The sequence below is a fragment of the Macrotis lagotis genome, chromosome 4 (assembly GCF_037893015.1).
Source record: "Macrotis lagotis isolate mMagLag1 chromosome 4, bilby.v1.9.chrom.fasta, whole genome shotgun sequence".
Lineage (NCBI taxonomy): Eukaryota > Metazoa > Chordata > Mammalia > Peramelemorphia > Peramelidae > Macrotis > Macrotis lagotis.
Window position 1 is genome coordinate 275,205,924 of NC_133661.1, and position 25,630 is coordinate 275,231,553.

Consider the following 25,630-nt stretch of genomic DNA (forward strand, 5'->3'; position numbering starts at 1 on the left):
GGTGAATTCTGGTTTTTAAGGTGTTTTTTTTATCAAGTTGTTAATTCTTTTTTCATAATTTTCTTTCATCATTCTCAAAACCCAAGTTTTCCTTTATCGCTTTGCTCATTGCTTTCTTTAATTCTTTTAGAAATTCTTGTTGTGATTGGGTTTTCAAATAGCATTTTTTTGAGGCTTTACTTATAGATTTTTCACATTGTTGTCTTCTCCTGAGTTTATGTATTGGTCTTTCCTGCCAATTTTTCCTAGTCTTCCCTAGCCTTTTATGGTCAAGTTCTTTTCTTTCAGCCTATTTCTTGATTTTGAACTTTATATTTAAGTTGGGCTCTGCTCACTGGAGTGGGGTGTGAGGAAGCACTGTCCCATACTTTGAGCTTTTTCTTGTTACTGTTCTTAGACTTAGTTATTGAAGTCTATAAATTTCAGGTGCTGTCAAGGTGTAGTGATCCAGGAACATGTGTAGTGATCCAGAAACAGGTGTAGTCACTACTTTCTTAGTCTTTAACTCTGGTATTTTGCTCAGGAAGGCCCCTGGTCCCCTACAACCACAAGCACTAGCACTCCTCTTGACTTTGGAATTGTAACCAAGTCCCCTGCTCTCCTGCAGAAGCAGGTGTTAAGTGCTCTTCTCCACCTTGGAACTGTATGATTAGGGTTCCAGTTCCTTTGTAACTGTACACAACTGCTCCCTTCCCCCCTGAACTATGACCCAGAATTGCATATGAAATATAGTTACCTATTAGTGCAGACAAAGGATCCCCTGTAATTTCTTCCTGACCAGTTGTCAGACCCCTTTCCATATTGGGCTGAGAGCTTCTAAACTTCTGCTGCCACTGCCCACTCCAGTCAAAGGAAAGATGTCTCACCTTGTTATTTTGTTAGCTCTGTCACTTAAATTTTTATTTTAGTAGTTATTTTAATGTTGTTTGGAAGGGAGTGTTGGGGGAGTTTAGCTGGGTTGCTGCCTGTACTCTGCCATATTCCATTTCAGACTTACTTCACACAAATGCTCAGTACTCTGTATTTTAGATTATTTACTCATTGTCTTTCTCAATCATTTTGTAGCATTTAACACTGTTGAGAACTTCTGGCCAAGATGGCGTAGAGAAGACAGGCACAGTTCTAAAGTCTCCTGATCTTTCCCCCATCTAGCACAGGAAACAAACCTCTTAACAGAAATCCGACCCACAAAACCCAGGAGAAAGAACATCTACCTCAAGATTTGTCTTAGGCAAGTCCCAGAAGGTGAGTCCAGACTCAGAGGGAAGATCAGTCCCTGATCAGCCAGATTAGCTGCTGAATGGGAACCAGGGAGCCTGAGGGCCCAAGAGATGAATCTGCTGGAGTACCAGTGGGGATAGACCGTGGGGGCTTGAGTCAACTAGGGAGCAGAGGCACTGGTGTTGGGATTCACCCTCTGGACCTTGCCAACAGGGTTGGGGGGAGAATTCGGGTGCAGGAGAACAGTGGACAACATCCCTGGGCTCCTCTGGTCTGAGAAATTCTGAGTCCACACCTCCAATGCAGCTGAGGCCTCTTCCCTGAAAAACCAATTACAGACTGCTCCTGCCTCAGGCACAAGATGTGAGCAGAATAATGAACCCAGCTGACAATAGGGAAAGGAATGAAGCCCACCATTGATTGAAGGCAAAAGGATTCAATAGCTTCAACCCCTCCCTTCAAGCTAAGGGAGAAGGCCTCAATCAAGGTCAACAGACACTCCAGAGAAAGCAACCGGCACCTCCTACTGGCCAGCCAGAGAAATTGCACTCAGTGAGTAAAGCCTCTAGGGATCCCAACACCAAACCTCTGTGAACCAGCCCCTCCCCAACTCAAGGTCTTAGCAAAATGAAGAAAGGTCAGTGGAAAGGTGGATCCACAGAAAATTTCTTAGAAGGAAAAGACCCTAACTCAGAGAGACCTAGAACCTCTGAGGAGAATATGATCTGGTCTCCAGCACAGAAAGACTTCCTTGAAGAAATAAGGAAGGAGTTTAAAAATCAACTGGAAAATTTGAGAGAGACAATTAATACCTTGCAACAAGAAAACAAATTCTTAGAACATACAATTGGACAAATACAAAATGAGAATAAATCTCTCAAAACCTCAATTGGTCAAATGGAAAGCTCTTTCAAAAGTAGAACTGACCAGCTAGAAAAGGAGTTGCAAAAGGTTAATGAAGAAAACTCCTCCATAAAAAAAGAATGGAGTCTGCAGAAACTAATGACTTCATGAGACAGCAAGAGCCTGTCAAACAAAATCAAAAAATAGAAAAAATAAAAGAAAATGTAAAATACCTCATCAGTAAAACCAATGACCTTGAGAATATGTCGAGGAGGGGCAACCTGAGAATTATTGGCCTTCCTGAAAACATGGAAGAGAAAAAAAGCCTGGACCCAATATTGCAGGATCTAGTGATAGAAAATTGCCCTGATATCATGGAACCAGAGGACAAAGTAGTTATTGAAAGAATACATTGATCCCCTCCAGAAAAAGATCCAAAAATGAAAACACCAAGGAGTGTTGTGGGCAAATTCTAGAATTATCAGATAAAAGAAAAAATCCTGCAAGCAGCCAGAAAGAAAAAATTTAAATATCAAGGAGCCACAGTAAGGATTACTTACTACCTGGCTGCATCAACATTAAGGGATTGAAGGGCCTGGAATGAGATATTTCAAAGAGCAAGGGAGCTTGGAATGCAGCCAAGAATCTACTTTCCTGCAAAGCTGAGCCTTCTCTTTCAGGGAAAAATATGGACATTTAACAAAATGGAAGAATTCCAAAAATTCCTGATGAAAAGACCAGAGCTAAATTGAAAATTTGGACATCAAACAGGAGCTCCAAGAGAGACATGAAAAGGTAAGAAAGAAAAAAAATGAGGGGCGAGATAAAAGATAAAACAAAAACCTGCTATCCAATAAGGTGAAACTGGCTATATTACACCATGGGGAAAAAGATTCTCATAAATCTTGAGAATTATAACTCTACCAGAGAGAATATACCTAGCCAGAAGTGATGGACATTCATGATCTATCCATGATACTGCTATCCAATGGGATGTAACTGGCTTTAATCCCACTTGGGAGAAAGACTAATAACGCTCAAGAATTTTAACTCTATTAGATAGAATGTACTCAGTGACGGTTACTCAGAATTTTCTATGACTCAGATAGAATGATTTTAAAAACACTACTTCCTTAAAAAGGGGGAGAGGAAGGAGATGGGAGGAGGGAGGAGATTGAATGGGGGTAAATCTCATTACACTAAGAGATACAAAATACCTATGGTAATAGAGGGGATGAAGGTAGGAGATGAGAAACACCTGAATCTTCTTCTCATCAGACTTGGCTTAAATTCAATTTACACACATACTCAGTTAACTTAAAAAAAATCTAACCTTTCAAGTATTCAAAGGGGAAAAGGGGAGGGGGATGGAGAAAAGGAGGGAAGGAGGAGAGGGGAAAAGGGAACTAATAAAAGGAAGGGAAAAGGGGAAAAAGGGAAAGGTAGAAAGAAAGGGGAGGGATGATATAGGAGGGCAGTATTCAGAAACAGAATACTGGGGAATATGGATAAAAGGGGGAAGGGGGAAAATACAAACAGAAGGAAGATAGCATGGAGGGCAATAAAGAATTGATAATCATAACTTTGAATGTGAATGGGATGAACTCTCCCTTAAAATGTAAGCAAATATCAGAGTGGATTAAAAACAAGAATCCTACAAAATGCTGCTCACAAGAAACTCATTCGAAGCAGAGAGATACATATAGAGTAAAGGTAAAAGCTTGGAGCAAAATATATTTTGCTTCAGCTGAAGTGAAAAAAGGGGTAGCAATCCTTACCTCAGACAAGACAAATGCAAAAATAGATAGCATTAAAAGAGATAAGGAAGGGAACTTTATCCTCCCCTAAAAGGTACCTTATACAATAAAGTCATTTCAATATTGAATATATATGTACCCAGTGGGACAGCACCCAAATTCTTAGAGGAAAAGCTGAAAGAACTACAGGAAGACATAGACAACCTCCCACTATCAGATCTAGATAAATCGAATCATAAAATAAACAAGAAAGAAGTTAAGGAGGTAAATAGATTGTTAGATAAAGTAGATATGGTAGACTTATGGAGGAAATTGAATGGGGATAGAAAGGAATATACCTTTTTCTCTCTAGTACATGGAACTTATACAAAAATTGACCATGTACTAGGACATTAAAAAAACCTAATGATCAACTACAGAAAGGCAGAAATAGTGAATACATCTTTCTCAGATCACAATGCAATAAAAGTCATTTGCAATATTGGGCTAAGGAGATACAGGCCCAGAACCAATTGGAAACTATTTGAATAACCTCATTTTAAAGAATGAGTGGACCAAAAAACAAATTATAGAAAGAATCAATCATTTTATCCTAGATAATGAAAATAATGAAATAACATACCAAAACCTATGGGCTTCACTCAAAGCAGCTCTCAGGGGATATATTATATCTTTAAATGCTTACATGAATAAATTAGAGAAAGAGGAAATCAATGAATTAAATATGGAACTAAAAAAATTAGAGAAAGAACAAATTGAAAATCCCCAATTAAATACCAAATTAGAAATTCTAAAAATTAAAGGAGAAATTAATAAAAGCAAAAGCAAAAAAACTATTGAATTAATAAAACCAAAAGTTGGTTTTGTGAAAAAAAAAACCCAATAACATTGATAAACTTCCAGTCAATTTGATTAAAAAAAAAAAGAAGAAAATCAAATTGCTAGTATCATAAATGAAAAGGGTGAACTTACCCCCAATGAGGAGGAAATTAAAGTAATAATTTGAAATTATTTTGCCCAACTCTATGCCAATAAATTTGATAATCTAAGTGAAATAGATGAATATTTACAAAAATATAAGTTGCCCAGGTTAAATGAAGAGGACATTAAATACCTAAACAACCCTATTTCAGAAAAAGAAATTCAAGAAGCAATTATTGAACTCCCTAAGAAAAAATCTCCAGGACCTCATGGATTCACAAGTGAATTCTACCAAACATTTAAGGAAAAATTGGCTCCAATTCTATATAAACTCTTTGGAGAAATAGGGTAAGATGGAATACTGCCTAACTCTTTCTATGAAACCAATATGGTGCTGATACCTAAACCAGGAAGAGTTAAAACAGAGAAAGAAAATTATAGACCTATCTCCCTAATGAATATAGATGCAAAAATCTTAAATAAAATCTTAGCAAAACAATTACAACAAGTTACCACTGGGATAAAACATTAGGATGAAATAGGATTTATCCCAGGAATGCAGGGTTGGTTCAATATTAGGGAAACTGTTAGTATAATCAATTATATCAACAACAAACCTATCAGAAATTATATGATCACATCAATAGATGCTGAAAAAGATTTTGACAAAATACAGTACCCATTCCTATTAAAAACACTAGAGAATGTCGGAATAAATGGACTGTTCCTCAGAATAATTAGCAGTATCTATATGAAACCATCAACAAGCATTATATTCAATGGGAAGAGGCTAGAGGCATTCCCAATAAGATTAGGGGTGAAACAAGGGTGCCCATTATCATCGCTACTATTCAATATCATAATAGAAATGTTAACTTCACCAATTAGAGGAAAAAAATTTGAAGGAATTAGAATTCGGAAAGAAGAGACAAAACTCTCCCTCTTTGCAGATGACATGATGGTCTACCTAGGGAATCCCAAGAAATCACCCAAAAAACTACTGGAAACAATTAACAATTTCAGCAAAGCTGCAGGTTACAAAATAAACCCTCATAAATCCTCAACTTTTCTATGTATGTCTAGCAAGATATAGCAGGAAGAGCTAGAAAGAGAAATCCCATTCAAAGTAACCTCAGACAATATAAAATACTTGGGAGTCTATTTGCCAAGACAGAATCAGAAACTTTTTGAAAACAACTATAAAACACTTCTCACACAAATTAAATCAGATTTAAATAACTGGGCAAATATCAACTGCTCAGGGATAGGGAGAGCTAATATAATAAAAATGAGAATTCTACCAAAACTAAAATACCTGTTTAGTGCCCTACCAATCAAAATTCCAAAACACTGCTCTAATGAGTTAGAAAAAGCTGTAAGCAAATTCATATGGAGAAATAAAACATCAAGAATTTCCAGGAATTTAATGAAAAAAAGTACAAAAGAAGGGGGCTTAGACTTACCTGATCTAAAATTATATTATAAAGCATCAGTCATCAAAACTGTTTGGTATTCGCTAAGAAATAGAGTGGTGGACCAGTGGAATAGACTAGGTGCATTAGCATCTGCTGTTTGATAAACCCAAAGAGTCCAGCTATTGGGATAAAAACTCTCCCTTTGATAAAAACGCTGGGAAAATTGGAGGTTAGTATGGAAGAAACTTAGATTAGACCAACACCTCACACCCTTTACAAAGATAAGATCCAAATGCTTACATGATTTAGACATAAAAAACAATACTATAAGCAAATTAGAAGATCAAGGACTAGTTTACCTGTCATTTCTATGATAAGGGGAGCAGTTTATGACTAAGGAAGAGATGAAGAACATCACCAAAAGCAAACTAGATGATTTCAATTACATTCAATTAAAAAAGCTTTTGTAGAGATAAAACCACTGTAACCAAGATCAAAAGAAATGTAGTAAATTGGGAAACAATCTTTACAATTAATGATTCTGACAAAGGACTCATTTCTAAAATATACAGAGAACTGAGTCATATTTTTAAAACAAAAAGCCATTCCCCAGTTGACAAATGGTCAAAGGATATGCAAAGGCAATTTACAGATAAGAAAATCAAAGCAATCCATAGTCATATGAAAAACTGTTCTAAATCATTAATTATTAGAGAAATGCAAATTAAAGCTTCTCTGAGGTACCACCTCACACTTCTCAGACTGACCAATATGACCAGAAAGGATAACAATCATTGTTGGAAGGGTTGTGGGAAATCTGGGCCACTATTACATGGTTGGTGGAGCTGTGAACTCATCCAACCTTTCTGGAGAGAAATTTGGAACTATGCCAAAGGGCAACAAAAATGAGCATACCTTTTGACCCAGCAATACTACTACTGAGTCTATATCCTGAAGAGATGATAAAAAAGTGTAAAAACATCACTTGTACAAAAATATTCATAGAAGTCCTGTTTGTGGTGGCAAAGAATTGGAAATCAAGTAAATGTCCTTCAATTGGGGAATGGCTTAGCAAACTGTGGTATGTGTATGTCATGGAACACTATTGTTCTATTAGAAACCAGGAGGGATGGGAATTCAGGGAAACCTGGAGGGATTTGCATGGACTGATGTTGAGTGAGATGAACTAGCTCATTCCATCAGTGCAACTATCAGGGAGAATTTTGGGGCTGTCTTCAATGGAGAATACCATCTGTATCCAGATAAAGAGCCAAGGAGTTTGAACAAAGTTCAAGGACTATTCCCTTTAATTTAGAGAAAAAAAAAAAACAGATATCTTATTGTCTTGAATCTTGTTATCTCTAAGACTTTTTGTTTCCTCCTTAAAGAGATGATTTCTCTCTCCTCACATTCAATTTGGATCAAAGTACAACAGGGAAACATAGTAAAGACTGACAGATTGCTTTCTGTGGGGGGTGGGGGAAGGGAAGTAAGATTGGGGGGAAAATTGTAAAACTCAAATAAAATCTTTTATAAAAAAAACAAAGATTAAAGAAAAAAACAAAACACTGTTGACCACTCCTTCCTATTCATGCTTTTTTCTCTCTTGGTTTTTGTGACATTGCCACTTATGCTAATCCTCTATGAACAGTCCCACTCAACTTCCTTAAGGATCCTATACTCCTTAATTGTGGGTGTACTCTTCCTTACCCACAGGTTTCCCTTCTGGCATCTCTTACAATATCTTTAGATTATCTCATCAGTTCCCTAAGGGTTCAACTATCATTTTTACATGAATCTTTATGGTCAGCTCATGTCTACTTTATGGAGTTCTAGTCTCACATCAGTAGCTGTTTGCTGATACTAGTTTAGGTATTAAGAGAAAAGATTCATTTAAAGAGAAAATGAGTTCTGCTTTAGAAGGCTCATCATTCTGAAACAGAAATCATTTTCCCTCCAAATGTACCTCTTTTCTTGATTTCTTTAGTTTGAATGAGAGTACCATCATCTATTCTGTTACAATCTTTTTTTTTTTTGCAAGATAATGGGGTTAAGTGTTTTGCCCAAGGTCATACAGCTAGGTAATTATTAAGTGTCTGAGAACAAATTTGAACTCAGGTCCTCCTGACTCCAGGGCCAGTTCCCTATCCACTGTGCCACCCAACTGCCCCTCTGTTACAGTCTTGAAGCTATATTTAATTCTTCCTTTGATTCCTTTGGTGGACCATTTTCCATCTCATACTCTCTAATTATGGGTAACCTCAAGGCTCTATCTTTGGCCCTCATCTCTCTATACTTTTTACTTTTAGGTGATATCTAGGCACCTCTTACTGGTTTAATGATCTCTCCATTGAAAACTCCTAGATCTACATATAATTAGCCCTAGACTCTCTCTCTCTCTCTCTCTTTACAATTTTATCAGACAACCTTCCCAGGCTTGGAAAACACTACTTTCAAGTATTTTCCAATCTAATCAACTTAGTCTACTTGTTTTTGTTTTACAACAGCATTTCATCTCTGGTCTCTTTGCACAGGTTGTCCTTTATGCCTGTAATTATCTTCTAATCACTTTTCTCTCTTAGAATTCCTTCAAGCTTCAGTTGAGTTTACTAATTTTGTAATTCCTACCAAAACCTTAACCACCTCAACCCAGTAACTGGTACCCTGTCTATTCCTGTACTCCTGCAAAAACCAAATAAAAAACCACTTTGTAAGCTTTTTTTTTTTTGTACATATACTTTGCACTTTTCTCAGTATATAGTGTCAAAACCATATTCCTGGTCAAAGGTTAATTTTCTTTAGCTATTGTGAACATTGGAATGTGTTTCTCCTTTATATGTTGAAAGGAGTACTCCTCCTGCCCTCTTGGTACTTAAACTTATGAAAGAATGAGACTTCCCTGAGGCAAGATAGCATTATAGAAGGATGATTCTCTTTGCTGAGATGTCTTGTAAAATTGGCTGGCCTCCAGGAAAATTTTTAGTATTTGTTTATTCTTGTTATCTATACTAGACTTAGGTCCACCACCCCCCCCCCCATTGTATAAGTATCCTGGTCTCTTTTTACCAGAGGTAGTCCTTACCAAAATGGTCTCTATAATATAGGTTAATGGTAAATCTCAGAGAATAAAACTTCATTTCTAACTTATTTTCTCTCATTTTATTTTAATCCATGATTTTTAAGTTTTATAATTTTAGGGTTAACAATTTTTATGTTGTAACATGTGGATATGGACAGGAATTTTGAGGAGGGCAGGTCCTTGGTCTTGACCCAGTCATCTCTTTAGCAGGAAAGAGGTCTATATCTTTTCAAAGTCCTGCTCTTTGCTGTTTTAGTTTGCCAGATATGAGATTAGATCATTTTGACTTAACAATGCTAGAGGTGGGATCCCTAAATAAAAAAATTAGGACAAATTTTGCCACTAATCAAAGCTGCACTTGCAATTAGGTGAGTCTACCATTTTTTCAATTCAATTGATATATTTTAGAACCTTTGCTTTGTTTAAAGTTGAACTACTCTCTGGAATTTACCTCTGAGCTTAATGGGAATTCTTACCTCTTTTTTTGGGGGGGGATAGAAATTTCTTGGCTTTGGCCTTAGGGTACACAAACAAAAAGAGAGTGTTATTTGAACAAAGTCTCACATATCTGGCTGCCAAACCCCCAAAACAAAAGACATAGACAACACAAGAATACCTTGTTTCCACTCTAGTGACCCCAAAGACAAACAAAAAGCACACCCCAAGTAAATTCTAACTCTGGAGGGGCACCCAAGGCCAAAGCAATTAAACCAAAACAGACAGCACTAGGGGGAGCCCCAATTTGCTCTCACTCTAGAGGGACCCTGAAGTTAAAAAAAATAAGAGCGCTCGTCTGTCTTTTGTTTTGGGGGTTTCGCAGCCAGATATGTGAGACTTTGTTCAAATAACACTCTCTTTTTGTTTGTGTATATGTCTGGTTCAGGTACATATGTTTACTTGTTGCTTGTCTAGGCCATTAACTGCTAGTGATGCAGGAAAAAATGAAGAGAATTGTGAATGTAGAAACTGGGTGGAGAGGTAAATTGACTACCACCTATTCTTGAGCTATAAATTGACTACCATGGAAAAGATATAGAGAACTATGATTGTAAGAGAAACAAAATTTATCATCTTAAAGGCTGCTAATCTTGTCAAATTGCGTGGAGATCCTTATTCTTGATATAAATTTGTATCTTGATCTCCTTAGGCTTAACCTTCTACCTAATTCAGGGTCCAGTAAGGGAAAAGGATTTTTCTCATCTCTGGATGAGAGGCAAGACATTGAAAACTTGGGTTGGACTCCTGCTCAGGGCCGCAGTCTTCTCTGACCTGCTGGTCCAGCCAATGCTGCTTGGCTGTTCTTTTCTCTCTCTCCCTATCCCTTCCCATGTGTTGTAACTTATTTTAATAAATTTTTGTTTTATTTCCACCCTTGCTTTCCTGAATCTGTTTTTGCTTTTTTTTTTCCCCTTCCCCTACCAGGGAAGTGACTTTTAGTCACCTGTCATTTCTCTTCTATGATTTTTTTTTCAGTTGTAATACTGTAATTCAGGTACCATGGATTATATCAATCCAGAAATTGTAGTTTTTAAGGAGGGAAAGTCTGGCCATTCATTTTAAAATTTTGCCTTTGGCAACCATGTTGGGTAGTTTCTCTTATTTCATTCACTTGAAGGCTGTTCTCTTCCTCTCTAGAGTCACAATTTGTTTGAAGAAAATGGGACTCAAAATAATAGAAGTAATTAGGTTTCGATTGGGTATTTTAAAGGTTATACGAGTTCCAAATTAAGGATTATTTAATGGAAACAAGGACCATGAAAATGTTGCTACTTTTGTAAATAATTTATCTAAATACATTTTGAAAGTTTTTATTTGATTTTTAAGACAACTATACATATATATGTATATGAAATTTTCAGGGAATGTGGAACCCAGATTTGAAATGGCTTAGAATGTGCTCATGTTTGGGATAGATATGATGCAGGGAAAAGAGGTAGAGAATTATGAATGGAGCAGAAGCAAAATTTGTCTGTTAAACAAATGGTTGGAGGTTTTCTGCTCTTGAGATGTAAATTGACCTAGATATAGAGAATTATGAATGTAGCAGAAACAAAATCTGTAATCCTAAATGATGTTAAATCTTGTTAAATGGGTGGAGGTTCCCCACTTGTTTTTTTTGCTTCATCCATGGATATTTATTGAGCTCCTAGCAAGGAACAACATGTTGTACTAGGGAGCTACAAGTACCCAAAGCTCCATAGGAGCCACTTAGAATGCAGATGAAGGGAGAAGAAGAGAGGAGCTTTCTTTAAAGATGCATATTATGTCAATCTCCTGCTCTATGGCATACAAGGAAGTCACTGGGACAGAGTAGGGGAAAAAGAAATATTAGTAAATTGGTTCCTGACCAATGGGTGGGTAGTGCCTCCTTCAAAGATTCTCTTTTGTGACAATAATGCCAACATTTTCCCCAATCTTTCAGTCCAACAGATTTGCCAAACAGAAGAAGGGAAGACCTCAGAGTCTGTGAAAGGGAAGAATAGAACAGAACATTGTCTTCTCCTGGGCAGTGTTCAAGACCCTGTTGCTTGAGATCAGCCTCATTAGGCTGGGCTGTCAGCCCTACAGGTGGGTGTTTAAAGCAGGAAAGGTCAAGTGAATAGGTATATGATGCCAACAAAGCCAGCAAACAGGCCACCACTCAACGGTAAAAAGTTCAGAGAATCCTCTAGCTGGGGATGCAGGTGGAGGATCTGTTGGTGAGTGACCTCCCACTCCCCTGAATTGTCCAAGATATACCAAGCCAGTTGGCACTTCTCTTCCTGGGGCAGCTGGGCTGCAATCCATTCCTCAGCCTCTTTTTGAGTCAATCCATTCCTCTACATTAGTCATGACAGCTGAGTCTGGGGGTCACCTGAAGCAAATACTTCAGAATCTGCTTCATCATCTCCTTACGAATTTCTGGATGGGTGATGGCATTCAGCAGATTCCGATTCTCAGACTCTGGACGATGATGCTACCCAAGGCCTGGCAATTGATCTCACCATTCTCTAATAGGATCCCATGTCCAAAGGCCTGCACAATTCAATAGTAGGCAGGGTAGACTAGCTTTACCACCTCATGGGCAATGGCATCAGCATCAATCACCACACAGCCCAGATCTCTGAACACCTGAAATACTGAGCTCTTTCCAGAGGTAATGCCCCCTTACAAGCCCACCAGGAGCATCCTGGCTCAGCAAGACTGGATCAGCTCAGCCAGTCTACCCAAGGACTGTAGCCAGGGAATCCTTATTTAAGTGTTAGTTGTCTTTTCCAAAAGATCCATGAAAGTGGGGATCATTCTCATTTTTATCTTTGTATCTCCAGCACATAGCACCCACACAGCAGGTGTTTTGATGATCGATGAGTTAGACCACCTTTGCATAGGCCTACTTCTGTGAAAAGAACTCCCTCCTCATCTCTGCCTTAGAGTCTCTAATTTCCTTCAAAGTTCAGCTTACTCTTCCTACAAAAAGCCTGGCTTTGGGGCCGAGGAGGAGGAAAAATGAAGTGCAGATGCTTGGCCTTAACTAGGCCAGGAGGAGGGATCTGGCTCCAGATCCTGGCATCACATTCCTGACATCAAGTTCACATCACTGGCCCAGGGCCTTGCCTGCCTCTTTCCTCAAGAGGACAGGATCACCAGGAACTCTCAGGGATAAGTACTGTGAAAGATTAGGATGGAATGATACAGGAAACAGGAATCGAGCAGGGGACCTGGCTGGAGGGACCCCTGAGTTCACCGTCAACTAAGGGCCGGCCCTCCCTTTTCCCATAGCTCCTTTGGTTCCCCACTCTTGAGTTGTAAATCTGTCAACTCCCACTGTTTCATTGTTTAACGTAAAATCTGAATCCTGATCACAGTCTTCAATCCTCTACACCTAATTCTGAGTCCAGTAAGGGGGGAAGGGAATTCATCTTTTGCCCTCTAGATAAGGGATGAGACCATTAAATCTGACTTAGACTTCCACTGGGGCCAGGCACCTCTCACTCTCTGGCCCAGTCAACTCTGCTGACCTTTCTTTTTTCTCTGTCTCTGTCTTTATTTATCATTTTCTTTTGTATTATAACTCCTTTAATAAATCTCTGTTTTCATCCACAGCTGCATTCCCAGGGTCTGAACTGAGATTAGTCACAGGCAATAATGGAACTCAAGAAGTGGCTATAGAGTGAATCCTAGCATCATGAAAGTGAGCACAGTGCTGTTTTGAGGAGCTCTCAAGAGAATAATCAAGCCTTTGGATTCAGAATAAAGGATGGAAGCTGAAAATCCTATTCTGATATATCTAAAGCTCCATTTGACAATATTTGGGGAAAAAAAGATTCATGGGTAACTGAGTTCAATTTCTAACCCCAATCTAAAGGAAATGAAAATTCTAAAATGTGAATTTACTCCTTTTATTTGGTTGGGTTTGTTTAAAAAACTAATTTAATAAGCAATAGCAGATTATCAGCTAATTTAGGATGTCATCTTAAGATTTTAGAACCTAGCTCCATGCTAAAACATGTTAAAGAAATAGTGATTTTTACTTCTTTGAGAAAATGAATAAAGATAACATTTTCCTTTAGAAATCTATTTGTAAATCAGATTTAATCTATGAGAAACGGTTTGAGATAAAAATCTGTAGGAAGATTTTTGAAGCAAGTCATTCTGTGCTAGCAGCAAAACAATTTCCTAGTTCACCATGTGCTCTCAAATCAGAGTTGGTTTGATTTCAGAAAGAAAAATTATTAGTCCAGAAGAGAAAAGGAACAGGGCTATCTAAAATTAAGAAATTTGAAGTTTAAGCTATATGATATTTTTTAGATAATTATATTATTTGGAATGATTTTCTGTGCAAAGTAATCTTTGGGTTTTTTTTTGGCAAGGCAACAGGGTTAAGTGACTTGCCCAAGATCACACAGCTAGGTAATTAATAAGTGTCTGGGGCAGAATTTGAACTCAGGTCCTCCTGACTCCAGGGCAGGTGCTCTATTCACTGCGCCATCTAGCTGCCCCATATGGTAATCTAAAAATTGTGTTAAATTAATAAGTTTTTAAGATTTTGAAATGCATAATTGTGATCTTGGTATTTCTGAGTGTCCTAAATGTTCTAATATTAAGAAATATTGGTAAATGTAATAGCTAGCTAAGACTATTAGTAACAGACAGATGCTCTCATACACTAAATATCTGGGAATTTTAAATTGGTTCTGACCACAAGCCACTGTATCTAGCCCTAAAGTTATGAACCTTACTGGGTTTCTCTGACTTAATTGACTTGATCATAAAGGAATTTAAAACAGATATCTAATTCCTCAGAGTGGCCAGAAACACCACTTGTTTCTACAGTAGCTCAGGCCATTGCATAGTCTCCTATCAGTTTTTGTAGTTACTGGAAATGGGAGAGTAAGAGACAAGTGAGAGGGACAAAGTAATTGCTGGATGAAGACTCCTCAAGGTCTTGGGAAAATGACCTCTGTTCTATATCAAGAGATATTGTGAAATTGTCCCCTTCCTGAGGATATTGTCTTATCTGCACAGGTCCTTACCTCTGGGAAAACAACCTTACCTAGTCTTGCAAAAATAAGACAGGTTGTCCAGAAAGATTTATCTAAAGTCATGTCTTGCCTTAACAGCAGCTGTGATTTCCTGGGCAGAAAGACCCAGACAGTGATCACAAGATTGTGAGCCCCTGACAAATAGAGGGGCACAGGATGTGTGAATGAGATAGTGCAGTCAAACTTGTTTGTCACACTGTATAAAAATCTCTTGTTTCTTCCATTTTGCCTCACCCTATTAGACTTAATGGTAGGGGGATGCCCTATTTCTGTAGAAATCAAATAAAACTGCTTTCTGTTTCTACCTTGAGAAAGCTCTCCTTTAATTAATTAGGTCAGTGGTCATCTGTCCCACACACCTGCAACTCTTGTTTTGTTTGTTTTTGCTGGCAATGGGGTTAAGTGACTTGCCCAAGGTCACACAGCTAAGGTAATTATTAAGTGTCTGAGGCCAGATTTGAAGTCAGGTTCTCCTGATTCCAGGACTGGTGCTCCATCCACTGTGCTGCCTAGCTGTCCCCAAGGAACTTTTTACAAAAGGAAAATTCACCTGGGTTAAAAAAAAGAAGAAAACTAAGGATGTGATAAAACAATGTTTTTAAAAATAGAGTATGGTGTTTTACCCTTATGCAATTTAATTTTATATGCAATTTTAAATGCCTTACTGAGTATTTTGTAGTTTAAGAAGTTTTTTTTTTTTAAATGGGAAAGTGAGGGGCAGCTAGGCGGCACAGTGGATAGAGCACCAGCCCTGGAGTCAGGAGTACCTGAGTTCAAATCTGGCCTCAGACACTTAATAATTACCTAGCTGTGTGTCCTTGGGCAAGCCACTTTAATCCCATTTGCCTTGCAAAAAAAAAAAAAAAACTAAAAAAATAAAGAAGAAAGGGAAAGTTAGAGTAAGTGAATCAGCTTGTAATCTGATAAATCCCTAAGTGAAGCTAGGGGAGCTTAGAGCTTTGGAGGGGGTCAAAATGATGGTCATCATATGTTTAAACTTCCTTTTGCTATAGTCATTTAAATGACTTGTAAAAAAATAATACTAAATAATTGAAATTATAAATGGAACCACTATAATATCTGGGAAATCCAGTTGTGACTTATTTTGGTCACATTTTAAGTGAAAATTAGATATTGTTACTGATACAGGATATGGGAAATGACCCTTTGGTATAGGAAAGATTAGTATGTAGGCTGTTAACTCATGCACAATGAGTACTATCTTGGCCACTCCTTGGCCACACCTCTGTGGCATGCATATTGGAGAATACCAGGAGCCAGGTGCTAAACACCTCCCTAAGCCCCACCCTTGTCTAACCCACTATGGAAATGTATTTAAGTAAGGCCTCCCTGAAGAGAAGCCCCCTTCTCTTCTTTCTTTTCACTTCCCCTTTGCAGGATAGCATTTTCTCTCAATTAAGCTAGAACCAGGAGACTTGTGGCCTCTATTCTTATAAGGCTGGTTTTCCTTTCACTCTTTCCTTTAGGTACCTTGTTTAAGTGTTCCCCCCACCCCCCTTTTTAGTTTTTTTTTTTTTTTTGCAAGGCAATGGGGTTAAGTGACTTGCCCAGGGTTACACAGCTAGGTATAAATTAAGGGTCTGAGGCCGGATTTAAACTCAGGTCCTCTTGATTCCAGGGTTGGTGCTCTATCCACTGTGCTGCCTAGCTGCCCCTGTACCTTGTTTAAGACTTGTTATTCAACCTGTCCTCAAGATGCTTGCAAAATAAATTAAGAGCTATTTCAATTCCAGACTCCAGGGCTAGTCCTGAATTCTTTCACTTTCATAAGAATTTTCAATCTTTACTGACACTATGAATTTCTACCACAACATTACTATGGCAGGAAACTTCTCAGTTTTTAAGTGGCTTTAAACCATTATCTAATTTCTAAAAATTAGGGGAATCAACCATTCACTTGACTATATGCTGTAAAACTTATTTGTTATAAGGCAAATGATGTTTTTATTATCCCTTTAATTAAATATAACTACTTCACAACTCCAGATTTTTTATTAGGAAAATCCAATATTTTTGAGATAGTTCTCTAAAAGGCAGTCTGGATAGGCATGTAACAGAATTTAAGTTACTCGATTTGGTAATTTTAATTTAATTGGTTATGAACACGTTAATCATATCCTATAATTCTCTAAAGTCTTTTGACTTAAGGTTATTTGGCAATTGTGAAAATTGTGAAATTGTTAATTTATCTATTGGAGAATGTAGAAGAGGAAATATTGGACAGGGAACTACTGATAACTTTCTACATACGTCAGCAGAATGTAAGCTCCTCAATATGGGCTATTTGTTTTAGTTTTGACTTCCTATTCCCCAAACCTGGCATGGTGCTAACACATAGCAAGAACTTAATAGATTCTTATTAAACCAAGTTGTCAGGGTAACCTCAAGAAGTTTGGAATTGAAAATGCAAGGGTACAAAGTAATGTGGCAATGTAGAAAGTATTGGAGTCAGAGAATATGAGTTCAAATTCTGTTTCTGACATTTACTCTTTTTTTTTTTGGCTTTTTCAAGGCAAATGGGGTTAAGTGAATTGCCCAAGGCCACACAGCAAGGTAATTATTAAGTGTCTGAGGCTGGATTTGAACTCATGTATTCCTGGCACCAGGGCCTGTGCTCTATCCACTGCACCACCTAGCCACCCCCATGCCACCTAGCTATCCTTGACATTTACTCTTGAGACTAAGTGTCAAACTGCTAAAGAAGTTTTTCCTCCTTATATCAATGAAATATATACCTGGTTTAAAAAACAAAGCTCCCTAATTCTTTAATGCATGTTGTATTATTTCCATGTGTTTTCTATGTCCAGCACTTAACACAGTGCCTGGAACTTAATTGTATCATGTTTTGTTTTGTTTTTTGTTCAAGTACATCTTAAAACAAACTCAGGAACAGTTTCACCTCCTCAAGAGTTAAGGTCTCAAATCTCCAACTTTTGGAGAAAAAGAGGGCCATAAAGTAACATTTCTTCTGAACTACAGGCATAACTGTCCAGACTTTTAGCCACTCCTTGATTAAAAAAAATTGCTGATTGATAAATATAGTTTTCACTGATTCATTGAGACTACACCAACTACTAACACTGACTTTACTAAGATTTTAGATTTGGTAAAGACAGTATAAACAAACCAAAATGAAACCCTTCATTGAAAAAAAAAATGAGTAGAAAAATACAAGGAGAAAAATGTGGGAGAAGAGTGAAGGAAACACGAAATTCAATTTGAAAGATGATTCTAAAATTTAAGTCTGGTAAACAGCTTATTTAGAAACAAGCATTCCATTAATCAAATATGCAGCTTCCTAAGACAGTGCATCAGAATACTATGAACACTAAACATTCTGAGAAATACTATTTATTCTCTGATCCCTGGTACTTTCAAGAAATCCAGTTCACCAAACAACTTGTCTTAATTCAAAAAATACATGTAGGCTTGCAATCCTTCCTATCCCTATTATGTAATGCTACAATGCAAGATACCAAAACATTGCTCAATCAAGAAAATGACAAATGGTTAAGAAGATAAAGTTTCAGTTCCACTAAAATAATCAGGGAATCTCTAAAACAAACAGCAAATTTCCTGAAGAAGACTGACAATGTTATCCAAATCCAGAGAAGGAAAAACAACAAAAACAAAAAAAAAAACCCTTCAGAATCTGATGAACACTTTATAAAGCAGAAATATTGGTTTAATTTATTGTCAGCACATTTCTAAATAAAACCTTTCCTCCGACCATATTCCCAAGTATTGTGATTCCAAGTTAGTCAATAGTACTTAAAAAAAGAATATTTTCTGTTGTTAAAAGTCCTTTATAGTCATTTCCTATAGAAGCCACAACAGTAATGCAAGGCTAAAAAAGAGAATCCTAATAGAGGGAGGGAAAATTTTTAGGAAAAAAGTATGGTTATAAAACTACTATGAAACATCCTGGGTTTTGAATTTTTAAGGGGATAGACAACATCTTTTTTCTATCGACAAAGCATTTCCTGCTTTGCAGAAATGTAAACAAGTTTCTAAAGATTACTTCGCAATAAGATACAATATTTTGACAATTCTTTGCATGTTAATGAAATGTGAATTGCTGTAACACAGTCATATTCACAATTTAGACCAGAATAAAAAGTACCTACAAACAATTTAAAAACTGCAGGTATATTTAGGAGGATATTATTAAAATAATAATTCAATCAAGATTCTGAAGCAGGCATAGAGAAAATGCTATGATTTTTTTGAGGATTTTCTGAACTGTGGATGGCATTCTCCATTTCCTAAGCCACGTTGGACTTTTGGTCTCACCCTGTGGGGAAGGAGAAGACTTAGCAGGTAGTTCAAAGAATCTCTCATGTGTGATGAGTACTATTTTAGCTACTCCTTGGCAACTGTCCCTGTGACATGTGCATTGAAGAATACCTAGCGCCAAATGCTAAACTACTCCTCAAGCACTACCCTTGTCCTGCCCACATGAAAGGTGTTTTGAGTGGATTTGCAATCATTTACTCTCTCTCTTTCCTTCTTGTCTTTCCCTCTTCTGGACGCCCAGGGAGCTCTACCAATCTCCCCACCATGTGGCTGGGACAATATGACCCCAGCTCCATGTGGTTGGAACTCTGTTGATCTAAGCTTCTCTTCTCTTTTTTCTAAGCATCTTCTCTTTTCCCTTTTAACTTGACCATTCCTTTTCGAGCTTGTAACTACCAATAGGGCCCCAGCTGAATTTATGTTGATCTAAGCTTCTTTCCTTCCTTTTCCCTCTGAAGCATTTTAGTTTTTTAACCTCAACTTCTGCTAATCAACTTGTCCTTTAAGTAGCTCACCATCTTGCTGCTTTTCCAGAAAGCATAACTTGTGAACTATTTACAGTCACCTGTGAAGTTTATGTAGTAACTTGTGAGCTTTTTAATAATAGGTGAACTTTAAAAATTTTTTAATTTAAATTTTTATTTAAAAATCCAAGCCTTTCTTACTCTCCTGAGTCAGAGTTGGTGAGTTTTTCCCACCAAATGAACCCCAAAGATTGATCTTTAAGTCCCCTTTCCTTGAGGGCATTTTCCCATCATCAATTTAAGACTTAATTTCTCTGCTCTATTAAAAAAAGACTATGTTGATTGTTTTTTTTTGTTTTCTTCTTTTCCTCCCCCCAAATTCAAAAGGCTAAATCAGGGTTTAGTACATCAACAACATAAATAGTATCATATCTATATAGCTATTTATAGTTTGCAAAGATATTATACCCCAACAACTCCACGCTAAAGAACATGAGCACAGAAATAAACGCAGGTTTTCTGACTGTATGTAGTCTTACATAATTTTCATTACATTATTTGAACCATACATATCTAGCGTACATTTGAAAATATGGTCTTAACGCAACATTCTGTTCTTGACATTAAATTCTATATTTCTATTCTTATAATATCCAATATAACAACCTAAAGTATTCCATAAATAAGGTGACTTTTTAAATAAGAAATTATAGGGATTATTTCCAATAGTTTTCTTTTTTCAGTATTCTACTATGCAAATGGTTTCATTTTATTCATTTATCTAACAAAAACTTGAGTAAATAGTATGTGAAGAGTACTGAAAAAGTATGGAGGATTCTTATGAAGTAAGATATAGTCCCTTATGTCAATTTGGGGGCTGGGGGGAAAGGGAAGGTTATTTTAAGACAGGTACATCCTGAGTACAAATACAAATTAGGGATCTGGAAAGACTGAATAAAGCAAAATTAAAAAAAATCTTTTTAGCACAATAAATAGTCAGGAAGGATTCGTAAAAAAAATGTTCACTGGGGATGCACTTAGATTTAAGACAAAAATGGCCTACAAGAGTAAACAGTACTGTAAGTGAGATTTGAGGAGCTACACTCCCTGTTATAAACACTGGTTTATGTAGGATTCACCAAAAAACAGGTCTTGATTTAATCCACTCCCATCCTGGGTTCCAAGTCTAAGAGCATGTGCTTAAATCATTAATGTCATTCATCTTTTTTCCTTCTTAGAACCCCAAATCTGGAAAATAGAAGCAGAGACAGCAAGAGAGCATGCAGCTCCTTTTCAAACATAATGGTACCCAAGCTATCAGGGATTCCCAAATAATTTAGCAGATCTATCCATCAGTATTTTCTGGGAGCCTACCTTAATCAACTTTAGGCACATCTGAATCCTGAATTCACACATTAGGCAGTTATAGGTACTAGATCAAACCTTTTTTGGTCTTAAAGGAACTATTTCTGGTTCACTTTGTTGTTAACTAATAACAAGCTGCACACATCAGTATTTGCATAAACCAAAACTGTGGTCTTCTAATTAAGGATTGCTCCACTATGTTGCCACAAAGATCAGTCTAGATCCTCTGGTAATTCATATATCTCTCAGACTACCAGGAGACAGTGGTGTAGTGGATAAAGCACTGGCCTTGGAGTTTGAATCTGGTCTCAGATACTTGCCACTTACTAGCTATGTGACCTTGGGCAAGTCACTTAACCCTAACTGCCTGCATCCAGAGCTATAACCAATCATCCTGATTCATATCTGGTCATTGGACCCAGATGACTCTGGAGAAGAAAATGAGACTGTTGACTTAAGAAAGCAACCCCCTCATTCAAATCCAATTTATGTGCTTGTCATGGCACCATCTCCCTGATGTCATGGTCTTCTTCAAGAATGAAGGACAAACATCATCACAAGTCACCAAGCTTGACTTGTTTTTGTTTTTTGACAAGGCAATGGGGTTAAGTAACTTGCCCAACCAAGGTCACACATCGAGGTAATTAGAAAGTGTGTGAGGCCAAGTTAGAACTCAGGTCCTCCTGACTCCAGGGCTGGTGCTCTATCCACTGCGCCACCTAGTGCCCTACCAAGCTTGACTTGAGGCTCTCAAAGGTTCTTTCCTTACAACTGCTCTTTCCACAGGGCAGGGCAATTAAGCCAGTAAGTACAGGAATAACGTCTAAGGGACATAAATCAGGGGTCTAAATATAAAAACTGAAATGGGTTAACTTCACAGAAAATATACAAAGCAATTGTTATAAGATACTCAGAAAAAGAAATTTCTGGAGGTCTCAGAAGATCATGGAGAAGTTAACTTGAACTAAAATCTGAGGAATGGGAAGAATTCCAACAGGGTAAGTCAGGGAGGGAGGCTAGTTAGTGTCTTTCCTTGTTTCTAAAAAAAATCAATAAACCGATATAACACTTGTGTAAGGTATCTGGGTCAGGAAATATAAAATTGCTTAAAGATCACCTAGGATTTCCTCATACCCAAGATAACTATTGAGTAAACTAGCACAGTTATAATGATAAAATGAAATTAAGAAAAATTATTGGGGCAGTTAGGTAGTGCAGTGGATAGAACACTGACCCTGGAGTCAGGAGGACCTGAGTTCAAATCCAGATTCAGACACTTAATATTTGCTTAGCTCTGTGACCTTGGGCAAGTCACTTAACTCCACTGCCTTGTAAAAACTAAAAAGAAAAAGAGAAAAAAATTATTATTGTGCTCACCTGTGCACATCTGGGCACATTCTGGGGTTCTTAATTCCATCCCATTGTTATCTAGATAAATAGCCCCACTGAGGGACACAGAGACCTTACTAGAATGTTAAATGCCTTAGTCTTTCCCAAACCTACCCCCTAGAGTCTTTCTCATCAGAACTGGTTACTGAGATAGAAATACCTCACCCTTACTCAGCAATGGGAATTACCTCAACATCTTTATCCCCTATTCCCAAAGCGTTCTACCCAGTACATAGTGTGGTTCTCCTATATAAGTCCAACCTTTACGGACAAAAGCTACTGTTCTCACCAGCCCAGCTGTTCCTACTTCCTGTCCTGCCCTCTCTTTATTTAGTGGGGGTAGACTTTATTGTCCATCTGTTCATCACTCAGGGGATCAGCCACTCCCAACTGCTTTTACGTCCTCTGTCTCTTTTCTCCTTTGGTTTTTGCTTACCACAGTAATTCTTAAATAAACCTTATTTTTTCTGGGTGTTTTAAATGAAATCTTTAAGTTCATCTGAACTGTGAAACTTTTAACCAGCTACATTCTCCCCAGTATCAATAACAGGAAGAAAACATTCAATGACTATATAATCACATGAACAGAGATTCAGCTGCTAAGAAAATAAGATATTCATTTTCATTGTTCCTGCAAAAAAATATTACATTTTAGCACCAGTCACCCCAAATTGCTATATCTATTGAGATTTACTTATAAATAAAACTAATCTCTAATCTTTCACTGATAATGAATCTTAATGGAGATGGTATTGTTGCCACTGGGATAAATAGAAGATAGAAGATCTAAGGTTACTGAAAAGAAAAAGAATTTGCGTGCTCCCATTGGGATTTTTAAAGTGCTCAGGATTTTATCATGAAATATAGCAAAGTAAACAGGTTAACAAACTTTTCCTCCAGAAGGGTCAGCAAGCACTTTAGGACAGAGTGAATAAAAAAAAGGTTTGGCATGGTTGCTTGGTAGACAGAGACAGAAAGAGGGAGATGAAGAAAAGAGAGGCAGGGATAAAGATAGGGAGCTGACTGGGCCAGAGAGAAAAGATCAGGTGGCCAGGTCAAGTATGAGAGAGAGAGAGAGAGAGAGAGAGAGAGAGAAGGGTTAGTAGCCATGAGGCCTGGCTTAGTCTGGCTACATGGCATGGGGGAGGCCCACAGTGCTCCATAGCCTAAGAAAGAGTGACCAAAAAATCCATCCTGCTGGATGGAAGTTAGAGTCAAAAAAAAAAAAAAAAAAGCAGAGGCACTTCCTGTTAAATACCCTTCTGTGGTAGGCTGGACAAAGGATGGCTCTTATAGAGAGTGGTGCTGCTCCTTGGGCCAGGTATTCTATAATGGAAAGCAATGTACTGGTTCTTCATATCTCAAAATGCAGAACCCCAAGCTCAACATGTCATTTCATGTCATGCTGGAGTCTATGGCCAAGGTTAGGTGAAGTGGAAAATGGGAGACAGGATGCAAAAAACGGGGGTCAAGGGGAGAAAGGATACAATCAACAAGGGTCAGTTTATGTCTCAGTAGTAAATGACTCTACAAATAACAAGATTTTTAACAGCACTAAAGTTACATTCATAATAGTCTGCATCATTTTTTTTCCCAACTCAAGTGAGGAAATAAAAAAATAATGTCCAATGATCTGTTTTAAGCAGCAGACTACTGCCAAGGTAAAAAAAAAATAATAATTTAAGAACTGAGGTTTAAAAAAATCAGTATCTGTAAATTGCCCTTTTACACTTATAATGTAGAGATTCTCAGATTTTTCTTATGTTAGAGAGATTTCTATATCTCACCAACTCCACTGGTACATTAAGGATTTGCTGCTGGGGCGTGCAAAAAACAGAGTATTAAGTGAAAAAGAAAAGCATAGAATTCATTCAAAATAATACAATTCATTTTTACCTTGATATTCTACAGAATTTTCTTATAGCTTCTTAATCACTTAAATTCAGTGTAAATATAATCTTTAAACATAGATTATATTAAAATGCATATAATTCTCTTGGACAGATTTATGCCTTACAAGTATTATATTAGTGTAGCAATTTATTTTGTTCAGAGGTTTTCAAGAAATAGTTTCCTTTCCATATTACCAAAAGACGTCTTAAATTGATGTCACTTAGTACATACACAAGCACACACACACACACACACATACACACACACACACACACACACACACCAGCACCATCATATGTAACTTTTTGAGTTTCAGTAAGCCTATGGACCCTTTCTCAGAGTAAAGTTTTTTTAAATGCATACAATAAAATATATTATAATATGCACAATAAGAGGAAAACCATCCTTGAGGATAGACAAAGTAAAGAACAGGAAGATTTGCATTCAGATACACATTATCACAATACAGTGTAAAACCACTCAAGTCCCTCAACCTCTCAGTGTTTTAGGCAACAAAAGACTAAAAATTAATTACAAAGATATATTCCATTCTCCCAGTTCCCCTGCTCTAACCACATTCTAAAGAATGAATTTTATTATGCTAGAGAGCACTATAACAGATCCTGTTCCTACACCAATATTGTAAATTATTAAAGAAAAATAAAGATGGGGGGTGGCTAGGTGGTGCAGTCGATATAGCGCCCACCCTGGAGTCAGAAGGACCTGAGTTGAAATTCAGCCTCAGACACTTAATAATTGCCTAGCTGTGTGACCTTGGGCAAATCACTTAACCCCACTGCCTTAAATAAAAAAAATTAAAAATAAAGAAAAATAAAGACAACCTGCCATAATTCATTTCTTTTTCCAGGATTTACTTGGCTTTGTTAATTTTAAGGATTTTTTTCACCCTGAGAACATATAGAAAACATCTTGCTAGTCTCTCCCACTCTACCCCAGTTAAAGGTGAACCTGTCAAAAAATTCATTCAGCTGACATTAGGAAGAAAATATTAAAGTGACATGTGTGATAAATGAGTAAGGAATTAATTCATTAAAAGTAAAATTATAAACCTCAAAATATAAACAACAAAAGGGAAAAACAATCCTCTGCCTAATGATGCTTACTTCATAAAGCACACAAAACAAACTCAAAAGGAATGTAAACGAGTTCAGTTTCATTTTCCAAAAGTAGCATACTGCTTATAATTCTACTTTCTGCCTTTAGTTTTGCATATTGAAATTTAGATTTTCAGACATTTCAAGCATCCCTTCTTCAATCTTCTCCAAATCCAGTTTGTTTTCTTTACTTACTATTATCTAGCCTTCTAGCTAAGTTAGCTATCAAAGGCTACCAATAAAGTCTCTATTGGTCTAAATAAGCATGAATTATAGATCCTTAAAGTATGACAGCATTGTAGCTTTAAAAGTAGCAATAAAATCCCAAA

The 25,630-nt window shown here is 37.2% G+C and overlaps 1 protein-coding gene and 1 pseudogene across 4 annotated transcripts in view; both read right to left on the minus strand.

The window, feature by feature from the left end:
* Positions 1-25,620, minus strand: part of LOC141522570 (dephospho-CoA kinase domain-containing protein pseudogene) — a 57,311-nt pseudogene extending 31,691 nt beyond the window's left edge.
* Positions 1-25,630, minus strand: part of GPHN (gephyrin) — a 714,820-nt gene that overhangs the window by 532,002 nt on the left and 157,188 nt on the right. The window lies entirely within an intron of this gene.